Source organism: Aotus nancymaae, unplaced genomic scaffold, assembly GCF_030222135.1.
Source record: "Aotus nancymaae isolate 86718 unplaced genomic scaffold, 86718_ANA_hifiasm-v0.15.2.pri h1tg000022l_1, whole genome shotgun sequence".
Lineage (NCBI taxonomy): Eukaryota > Metazoa > Chordata > Mammalia > Primates > Aotidae > Aotus > Aotus nancymaae.
The window spans coordinates 21,230,181-21,241,885 of NW_026988435.1; the positions used below are offsets into that span (position 1 = coordinate 21,230,181).

General features: G+C 35.7%; 1 non-coding gene across 1 annotated transcript; it reads right to left on the reverse strand.

Annotated features, from left to right (window-relative positions):
* Positions 1-3,131: 3,131 nt before the first annotated feature.
* On the reverse strand, positions 3,132-3,238 carry LOC135276476 (U6 spliceosomal RNA). The gene has a single exon (XR_010344011.1). It is a non-coding gene; the product is annotated as a U6 spliceosomal RNA (small nuclear RNA).
* Positions 3,239-11,705: the final 8,467 nt, after the last annotated feature.

Genomic DNA, 11,705 nt, shown 5'->3' on the forward strand with positions numbered 1-11,705 from the left:
TTATTTGTTTTTTCAGAAACATGTTTTGATAGAGGAATGTTAGATAAAATATCAGTTTCATTTAAACAAATTATAACTTAAATTATAAGTACATCTTAGAATTTTATATTTTCACTTCCATATATTATTTATTGTTAGATAAATATATGGATAGAAAAATTTGCAAAATTCAGAATTTTTTTAGTGATAATCTAATTTTTGAAATAAAATGATTTAATATTTGCTCAGTAAATGTAATGAAAACTTTGTCTACAAATGTAAGGCTGTGGTTTGGGGTTTGCTTTTTGTTCAAGAGGCATTGTTCTATGTGAATTAGACATGCTGATTTAATATTCTAATTCAGTGCCTGTAAAACCAATCTTTACTTAATTCTCTGCTTTCTGCAATTCCTCAAGGGGTGAGGAAATAGAATGTTGCTTATTTAAGAGAGGCATTTTCTTAAATGAAAAAAAAGTCTTTTGAAATATTAGTGAGGTACTGGTAGTTTAATACCCTTTAAAAAATAATTAAAGAAATGTTAATTAAAGAATCTTATGGTTAGTTTCTTTTCTCTATCTCAAAACCAAGCATATTTTTAATTAAAATTAAATATATTTGAATCTACACTTTATAATATTACATTAAAGGAAAGAAATAGTTATTATTACAACTTTTGGAGAGTTTTTAAATGTAGTTCCTCATTGAAAAGAATTTACTTTCAATCACAAGAAGTTGGTTATTTGGTGTGTTTTTATCAGATAGGCATTATATAATTTCTTGCATCTCGTAAGGAAGTCCATATATAATAAAGCATCCAAGAACACAAACTTAATACAAAAAAAAAGTAGCTTTTGTTGAGATTCTTTCACTCCATTAACCTTGAAAATGTTTGCAGGTAGTTTGAGTTTTAGTGACAAGATTCTGTTGCTGCTAGGGATGGCTCTGGCCATTTGATAGGCTGAATTTCATAAGAACAATTTACTGTGTTTATGGAGAGCTTAGGTCTTATTAAGGAATAGTATCCCTTCCCCCAAGTTTAGGTTCTATGTGAGCATAAATTAAGAAATCTATTTCTGTTTTGGGAAATACACATACATTTTTAATATAATTTGTAAATGTAATTTTTAAAATAACAGCTCTATTTTAACCTTCTAAATTATATCTTCTTTATACACTTGGTGTTGCTGAATAACCAAAATTAGCTTTTGCTTTTCCTGCTAGAAATTTATAATTTTCTTAACACATCCTTTCTGTTCTGAGTAAAAATAAATAAAGGTCATTTAAAATACAGTATTAAAAAATTTTTTTGAAAAGTTTCAGCTTTTAAATTCTTCAGTTATTTATAAAAGTTTCTACCTAGGAACTTATTTTTTGCTACTGATAACTTTGTATTAAATAATTGATGCCTAAAATATATATTTAGTAGAATAAATAAATTAGCTATAAAACAAAATTAGAAGAGCCACAAACCAGGCCAGTTACAGTAGCTCACGCCTGCAATACCAGCACTTTGGGAAGTCGAGGCAGGTGGATCATTGAGGTCAGGAGTTTGAGGCCAGCCTGGTCAACATGGCAAAACCCTGTCCATACTGAAAATACAAAAATTAGTCAGGCGTGGTGGCAGGCATCTGTCATCCAGCTACTCAGGAGGCTGAGGCAGAATAACTAGAACCGGAGAGGCAGACATTGCAGTGAGCTGAGATCATGCCACTGCACTCCAACCTCATGACAGAGCAAGACTCTGTCTAAAAAAAATAAAAATTTTAAAAAATAATAAAAGAGAGAGCCACTAACTGAAGACTGGTTTGGCTGGGTTCCATTGCCTTGCTAAGAATGTGAGCTGCCACTATCTAGGTACATCAACTGTGCATATGTCATTTAGCCCTTTAGGGTCTCAGATTTTGTCTCTGAAAATGAGAGAAAAACTCAGCACCATTTTATAATTCCAGATGACAAGCTGCAGGATCAAGTCTTTAGCTTCTTCGTATTATTATAGAGGATGTTGAAAATGTTATTACTAATATTGCTATTTTCAAGCTTCTTCATATTATTATAGAGGATGTTGAAAAAGTTATTACTAATATTGCTATTTTCAAAGATAAAATAATTTTACTATCAAATTAAAATCAGTTCATTGTTTTATCCAGAAGGATAGACATTCATTTGAATTAATAGCATATTTCTATATTTTTTTTTTTGGCTTGAACAACAGTAGTTTATTTTTCACAGTTCTGGATCTAGGGGTTTAAGATTAAGGCCTGGCTGCCTGCTTGCTGTGTCCTCGCACGGTACTTTCCCTGTGTGTCCAAATGTCCTCCTACAAGGACACCAGGCATATGGGACACCAGGCATGGAACTACGGCTTCTATTGCCCTCTTTTTCTTTTTTTCTTTCTCTTTCTCTCTTTCTTTCTCTTTCTTTTCTTTTCTTTTCTTTTTTTGTTTTTTGTTTTTTGTTTTTGTTTTTGTTTTTGAGATGGAGTTTCGCTCTCGTTACCCAGGCTGGAGTGCAATGGCACGATCTCGGCTCACCGCAACCTCCGCCTCCTGGGTTCAGGCAATTCTCCTGCCTCAGCCTCCTGAGTAGCTGGGATTACAGGCACGCGCCACCATGCCCAGCTAATTTTTTTGTATTAGTAGAGACGGGGTTTCACCATGTTGACCGGGATGGTCTCGATCTCTCGACCTCGTGATCCACCCGCCTCAGCCTCCCAAAGTTGTTTTTTTTTTTTAATTGTATTTTGGGCTTTTGTGTACATGTGCACATCCTGCATCCTGCAGGATTGTTACATAGGTATATACATACCATGATGTTTTGCTGTTTCCATCCCCCTGACGCCCCCTGCCGTCACCTACATCAGGAATTTCTCTTGGTGTTATCCCTCCCCATCCTCCCGCCCCCCTGCTGTCCCTCCACTCCCCTACCCTCTACCCCCACACCTAGCCCAGTGAGTGTTGTTCTCTTCCCTGTGCCCGAGTGTTCTCATTGTTTATCATCTGCCTATGAGTGAAAACATGCCTTGTTTGGTTTTCTGTTCTTGTGTAAGTTTGTGGAGAATGATGCTTTCTAGATTTATCCATGTCTCTACAAAGGACACAAACACGTGTTTTTTTATGGCTACATAGTATTCCATGGTGTATATGTGCCATGTTCAAAATATGTAATGCTTCATGAATTTGCATGCCATCCTTGTGCAGGGGCCATGCTAATCTTCTCTGTATCGTTCCAGTTTTACTATGTGTGCCCCCGAAGTGAGCACATATTTCCGTTTTTTTCATACTGCCATTTCTTTTCTAAAGATATGCAATCTTATGCCAACTGTCAGAGAAAGGAAGGACAAGATTATGAATATGTGCAATGTGAATAAAAAATGATTCAAGAGAAATTATATATGTATATCAGGAAACTTCTTGTTCTTATTGATGCTCAAGCAGGGTGGAGATGACTTCAGGTATAATTTAGTTAACACTATTTAGACATATATTGTCAAATTTAGAAACACCTTTGTGGTAATATAATATATAATCAAAAAATATATCATGATTTTCTGATGGATTTGTGATAATAGTAGGTTCCATGAATATCTCTCAGGAAGATACTGATTTTTTTTACCAAAAGGTAAGACTTTATATCTATATAATGGGGATATAAACATGACTATCAAATGAATATTTGATTCAAATGATTTATTTGATATTTACATAAATCAAATGATTTTTTGATATTTGTGAATATGAACATCATATTCATCAAATAAATTTGATATTGATGAATATCAACTAAATGGGAAAGAAAACATTTATGATGAGATGGAAATGTTTCCATTCACACCAGACATTCTGTACCTAATTATTACCTTTTGTCACTCATCAACAAAGATAATATTAAGTTGTTTTCTTATTGGCATTTTAAAATATGCACTACTAATTTTGTTCAGTAAAATATAATTAATCTGCTCTTACAATTCTATTCTGTGATATTTTCCAATATGAATAGTTATTCCAACCACTTTTAGAATTTGTATCTTTCCAATGTCCTTTCATAGTATATTTTAATATAAAACCACCTTTGGGATAAATATTAATAACATCAAGTCAACACACAGAGTGCCTATTCATCTTTGTTCATTCTATCACTTGCTCTATTTAGATGAAAATCATATAATCAAAAATGTCAATATATTATCTGTGTAACAAAGTGTCTCCAATGATACATTTAGTATAAAAGTCATGTTGTACTAATTTGAGAATAGAATAAATCTATATCTCATTCTAATAATAATTCTCAGTGAATAATGTGTGGCTATTTCAACTGATGCATTAAATAGATAAAGATATTTCTTGGAGAGTTCAGTCAGTTGGCTATGCCACCAGTTATAATAGAAACCAATTTTCAAGCCATGAGTTATTTTTTTGTTTGTTTGTTTGTTTTTTGTTTTTTACAAAAGGCACTGTTTCTGTATACTGGTACTAAAAAAATGGATCATCCTTTTTGATACAACTAAGGTGAAACATTTTTTCATTGTTTCCTGTACTTTTCAGTTTGTCATTTATTATTTATAAATATAATTATATTTATGGTATTTATTTCTATGTGCCTTACACACAACACTCAAAAACTTTGTTTCTCTGTTTGCTTTATTCTCTTTTAAAACAATTGTTCTAGTTTGTCTTGATGAAACAAAGTACCATAGACAGGGTGGCTTATAAACAACAGAAATTTATTTCTCACAGTTCTGGAGTCAGGAAAGTGCAAGATCAGGGTACCAGCATGGTTGGGTTCTGGTGAGGGTCCTCGTCCAGGTTGCAGACTGCCATCTGCTCATTGTATTCTCACATGGCAGAAAGAGGACTGGAGGGATCTCAGGGGTATCCTTTATAAGAGCACTAATCCCATTGATGAGAGGTGCACTTTCATGACCTAATTTCCCTCAAAGACCCCACCCCCAATATCACATTGGAGGTTAGGATTTCAACATATACATTTCGAGCCAACATGTACATTTCCATTGGACAGTCTTACAGTCTTTTCGGTGTTTACATGCATAATTTACTGCAAGACTTGGAATGAAACTTCTTAGCTTTGCTTTGTCTATATAATATGTTTTATCTCAAGCAAGCTCTACATTACTAGTGATGTTAAATTTCAGTAAATGGAAAAATTATTTGAGATTACTATATTCTCTTTCATTATCCAAACACCTCTATTTTTACAATTTGATTAGTGTTCTTGGCAGTGTACAACCCAATTGAATTACACTGGATGTAATTACCTGTTTTTAAAATATGTCTTTGGATTGAAAGAGAAATATTACGAAGGACCTTGTCTCATTGTGCCATCAGTATATCATGGCTGAGAATATCTCAGTTAAGATAATGTATTATTCCTCTGCTTTCTCAGAAAATGAACACTAAAATATGGAAGTAATTGATTCTGAGTGTTTAATGTGAGAAACAAAGTTTATACTGAACATTCTGAGCCACTGCCAAAAGTCAACTTTAAACTTTAATCAATCAAGACATTTAGAATTCTATGGTGTCAACTATGGTAGATACTCTCACACCAAGGTCAACACAAGAGTCACCAGAGTGATTTATTTAAAAGAGAGTCCTGAGTGACACCCCAAGAAATTCAGATTTTTAACTTTTTTTCTTAAATGAAAATGGGTAATCTTTTTTTTATTGTACTTTAAGTTCTGGGGTAATATGCAAATCTTGCAGGATTGTTTCTTAGGTACACACATGCCATGGTGGTTTGCTGTCTCCATCTCCTCATCACCTATATCTGGCATTTCTCCCAGTGTTATTCCTCCGCAACCTCCTCACTCCCTGCTATCCCTCCCCTAGCCCCCTACTCACCAACAGACCCCAGTAGGTGATGTTCTCCTCCCTGTGCCTATGTGTTCTCATAGTTCAACACCCGCCTATGAGTGAGAACATGTGGCGTTTGGTTTTCTGTTCTTGTGTCAGTTTGCTGAGAATGACAGTTTCCAGCTTCATCCATGTCCCTACAAAGGACATGAACTCATAGTTTTCTTTATGGCTGCATAGTATTTAATGGTGTATATGTGCCACATTTTCTTTGTCCAGTCCATCATCGATGAACATTTGGGTAGGTTCCAGATCTTTGCTATTGTAAACAGTGCCACAATGAACATAACGTGTGCATGTGTCTTTATAATAGAATGATTTATAATCCTTTGGGTATATACCCGGTAATGGGATTGCTGAGTCAAATGGAATTTCTATTTCTAGGTTCTTAAGGAATCGCCACACTGTCTTCCACAATGGTGGAACTTATTTACACTCCCACCAACAGTGTAAAGGGTTCCTGTTTCTCCACATCCTCTCCAGCATCTGTTGTCTCCAGATTTTTTAATGATCATCATTCTGTCTGTCAGGAGATGGTAACTCAATGTGGTTTTGATTTGCATTTCTCTAATGACCAGTGATGATGAGCATTTTTTCATATGTTTGTTGGTTTCATAAATGTCTTCTTTTGACAAGTGTCTGTTCATATCCTTCGCCCACTTTTAAATGGGTTTCTTTGTTTTTTTTTCTTGTAAATCTGTTTTAGTTGTTTGTAGATTCTGGATATTAGCCCTTTGTCAGATGGGTAGATTGCAAATATTTTTTCTCATTCTGTTGGTTGCTGGTTCACTCTAATGATTGCTTCTTTTGCTGTGCAGAAACTCTTAAGTTTAATTAGATCCCATTTGTCTGTTTTGGCTTTTGTTGACAATGCTTTTGGTGTTTTAGTCATGAAGTCCTTGCCTATACCAAGTCATGTGTCCTGAATGGTTTTGCCTAGGTTTTCTTCTAGGGTTTTATGGTGTTTGGTCTTATGTTTAAATCTTTAATCCATCTGGAGTTAATTTTAGTGTAAGTTGTCAGGAAGGAGTCCAGTTTCAGCTTTCGGCACATGGCTAGCCAGTTTTCCCAGCACTGTTTATTAAACAGAGAATCCTTTCCCTATTGCTTGCTTTTGTCAGGTTTGTCAAAGATCAGATGGCTGTAGATGTGTGGCATTGCTTCCAAGGCCTCTGTTCTGTTCCACTGGTCTATATCTCTGTTTTGGTACCAGTACCATGCTGTTTTGATTACTGTAGCCTTGTAGTATAGTTTGAAGTCAGGTTGCATGATGCCTCCAGCTCTGTTCTTTTTGCTTAGGATTGTCTTGGCTATGCAAGCTCTCATTTGGTTCCATATTAAGTTTAAGGTGGTTTTTTCCAGTTCTGTGAAGAAGATCAATGATAGCTTGATGGGGATAGCATTGAATCTATAAATTACTTTGGGCAGTATGGCCATTTTCATGATATTGATTCTTCCTAACCAGGAGCATGGAATGTTTTTCCATCTTTTTGTGTCCTCCTGATACCAAAACCTGGCAGAGACACAACTAAAAAAGAAAACTTCAGGCCAATATGCACGATGAACATCAATGCAAAAATCTTCAATAAAATACTGGCAAACTGAATGCAACAGCACATCAAAAAGCTTATCCATCATGATCATATAGGCTTCATCCCAGGGATGCAAGCCTGGTTCAACATATGCAAATCTATAAATGTAATCCATCACATAAGCAAAACCAAAGACAAAAACCACATGATTATCGCAATAGATCCAGAGAAGGCCTTCAACAAAATTCAACAGCCCTTTATGCTAAAAACTCTCAATAAACTAGGTATCAATGGAACGTATCTCAAAATAATAAAAGCTATTTACAACAAACCCACAGCCAATATCATTCTGAATGGGCACGAACTGGAAGCATTCCCTTTGAAATCCGGCACTAGACCAGGATGCCCTCTCTCACCACTCCTATTCAATATAGTATTGGAAATTCTAGCCAGAGCAATCAGGTCAGAAAAAGAAATAAAAGGTATTCAATTAGGAAAAGAGAAAGTCAAATTGTCTCTATTTGCAGACAACATCATTGGATATTTAGAAGACCCAAAGTCATCTCAGCCCAAAATCTCCTTAAGCTGGTAAGCAACTTCAGCAGTCTCAAGATACAAAATCGATGTGCAGAAATCACAAGCATTCCCATACACCAATAACAGACATACAGAGTCAAATCATGAACGAACTCCCATTCATAATTGCTACAAAGAGAATAAAATACCTAGGAATACAACTAACAAAGGATGTAAAGGACCTCTTCAAGGTGAACTACAAACTACTGCTCAAGGAAATAAGAGAGGACAGATTTTTTAAAAAATAAATCTGAGTGTGTCTTTTAAATTTACATTTCGTACCAGCAAATCGAAGTTATTCTATTATAGGTAATCCACAGCTTAAAAATATTTGTAGAACATAAGTATTTTTTTAAAAATATTGGTTAGATGATAAATATTTTAGACTTTTCTTAACAAATACAAATTTATACTTTTTAGACAGCAAAAAAAAAATGTTTAAAAGAACTCCAAATTCCTTTCTATTTATTTATTTATTTATTTATATTTTGAGATAGAGTCTCACTCTGTAGCCGAGGCTGGTGTTCAGTGGTGTGATCTCAGCTCACTGCAGCCTCCATCTCCCAGGTTCAAGCGATTCTCATGCCTCAGCCTCCTGAGTAGCTGAGATTACAGGCACACACCACCACGCCTAGCTAATTTTTATATTTTTAGTAGAGACAGGGTTTCACCATGTTGGCCAGGATGGTCTTGCATGGTATCGAACTCCTGACCTCAGATGATCCACCCACCTCAGCCTCCCAAAGTGCTGAGATTATAGGCATGAGCCACCACGCCCAGCCTAAATCCTTTAAAACCATGGGGAGGCAAAGGGTGCTGTGAACCGAGATCATGCCTCTGCACTCCAGCCTGGAAACAGAGCAAGACTCCATCTCAAAAGCAACACAAACATACCAAAAAAACTCATATTCATTTCATAAGAACTTGATCATTAGTCTGTCTGTCAGCTCTTTCTCTTTTTTTGGTCATTCTATGTTTATATTTGTAATGTGCTATTGTAGATTTACTGGGATAATTCTGATTTTAATCATTTTTTTTGTGCTTGTAACATAAAAAATTGAAATGTCCCAGAAATTTTGAACACATCTAGAATCTAGACTCTGTCCCTCAGATTCCCATTCATATAAAAAATTCAGGCAAATTGTCCCTCTTTGGGGTTCATAAAGCATGATTGCAAGAGCTAGAAATAAACCACTATAGAAGCATAATATTTTAGAGGCTAAAGATGTTACAGAGAATATTGGTCCATCCTTGTCCTATGTATGAATTCACTCTTTAGCAAAGCACTGGACATGTGTTGTGTTCTAGAGTATCCCAAAGAGGTATATTGAATCATTTTCAAAAACAGTCATTCTCTTAGGAATCCATGTGCAAGTAGCAGAAGTCCCTAGTACAGTAGCTTAAATAGAAGCATATTTAGTTGTCTCATATTACAAAAAGCCTGAGATTAGGCCACAGGGCTAATATAGACTCTCAAGAATGCCTTCAAGATTTCAGGCTCCTCTTTTTTCTGCTCCGTGTTCCACTGGCGACTTTTATTTTCATGCTAGCTTTTTCTTCGATAGATGATTGCTACACTTTCTAGGCCCCGATAACTACCTAGGAAAGAAGGAAATAACAAAATAGTGAAAAGCAATGCTCTCTCTCTCTTTCAATTTGAAAAGAGATTCCCTTTCAACATCAACTTATTACCCAGAATTGTGTCATTTTATCTGCTCTGGCTTTATGAGAAGCTAAAAAATTGAGTAATTTTAGCTTTGTACGTTGATGTCCCAAACTAAATGAGCGTTCTGACAGGAAAAAAGTGAGAATACATATTGTATCAGAAACTGGAATTGTTTGCTACAGATAGTGTATCTATAAAGAAAAATGTGTCTAAAAGATTCAGAACAATTGATATAGACATAAAGACATAATTTATTATTTGCCAATATGCACGTCATATTTTTTTTTTGTTTTGAGACAGAGTATTGCTGTTGTTCCCCAGGCTGGAGTGCAATGGTGAGATTTCAGCTCACTGCAACCTTCGCTTCCCAGGTTCAAGAGATTCTCCTGCCTCAGCCTCCTGAGTAGCTGGGATTACAGGTGCCCACCGCCATGCCCTGCTAATTTTTGTATTTTTAGTAGAGACGGGGTTTTACCATGTTGGCTAGGCTGGTTTCAAACACCTAACCTCAGGTTATCCGCTGTCTCCATCCCCAAAGTGCTGAGATACAGGCATGAGCCACTGCACCCACCCTCTGCACTGTTCTTATCAGTTTACCTTTAAGACTGACTTTGAGAATGTCCTAAATTTGCAGTTGCTTCACTTCTGAGTGATCCTGATTTTTTATTTCTTGTCGTTCCACAGTAGACAATTACTAAAATACTCAAATGATGAACATCCTCAACAACTCTAGTCACTTTTGGCACCTCGAAAGTTGAAGTTTTGCTATGGTGGTCTAGGGTGAGTGGTGTCCCAAAGAGGTATATTGAATTACTTTTATTTTTTAATTTTTATTTATTATTATTTTTTGAGACAGAGTATTGCTCTGTCACCCAGGCTGGAGTGCAGTGGTGCAATCTCAGCTCACCACAACCTCTGCCTCCTGGGTTCAAGTGATTCTCCTGCCTCAGCCTTCCAAATAGCTGGGATTACAGGCACCCACCACCATGCCTAGCTAATTTTTGTATTTTTATTAGAGACAGGGTTTCACCATGTTGGTCAGACTGGTCTGGATTTCTTGACTTTGTGATCCACCCAGCCCGGCCTCTCAAAATGCTGGGATTACAGGCGTGAGCCACCATGCCCGGCCTTGAATCATTTTTAAAAGCAGTCAGTCTGTTAGGAATCCATGTACAAGTAACAGAAGTCCCTACTACAGTGGCTTCAATAGAAGCATATTTACTTGTCTTGTACTGAAAGAAGCCTGAGATTAGGCCACAGAGCCGATACAGAGGCTCAAGGATATCCTCAAGATGAAAGGGAGGTTTCAGTGTTCACTGGCAGAGATTCCTCTGGCAAGCCTGGTGTTGGGCAGAGGCTGGAGTGGAATTCAGATTATTCAAAATTAATCAGGTCAGAAATAATCCTGGTTATTACTTTATACCATGGTTCAATTACTTTTATAGGTGAAGATGTGTTTTGTGCCTAATCCAACAAAGGCATCCACCCCATATTATGTTAAGTGCCTGCATTTGTTCTGGGAAGAATAACCAGAAAACCTCTCAAGAGAAATTTTCCACTATAAAATGTAAAAGTAATTTTATGTGATACATAAATCAATATTACTTGATAAATGTATTGCACAACTGTCTTAAACATTTAAATATATATTAATAATGCTTTGGCATATATAATAGTTATATATCCCATATGTATTAGAATCATTTTATAGAAAAGATCAAAATATATAAAAAAAAGAATTCTCAGGAAGATACAGTTCGGATCTGTGCATACGAAAAGGGTTTAATGGAAAAAGAATGCAATACCTGCAGAAACCGTAACAGATCATTAAGAATATTTAAAAAGACCTTTGTCTGCATTTAATGAAGAACCTATCTCCTATGTACCAATTTACACTAGAAAATTGAACAATTGATATTATTCTTCCATTCTTTCTTTTTACTTAATCGATTTTTGTTTTGTCTTAGTTATCAGTTTGTCAGATAGCATGTGGTTTGTTATTTTCACGGAGCTCAGATTTTCCAAAAAAAGAGTTAAACTTTTTTGCCATTATTTTTTATTATAGTGTGTGTGTGTGTGTGT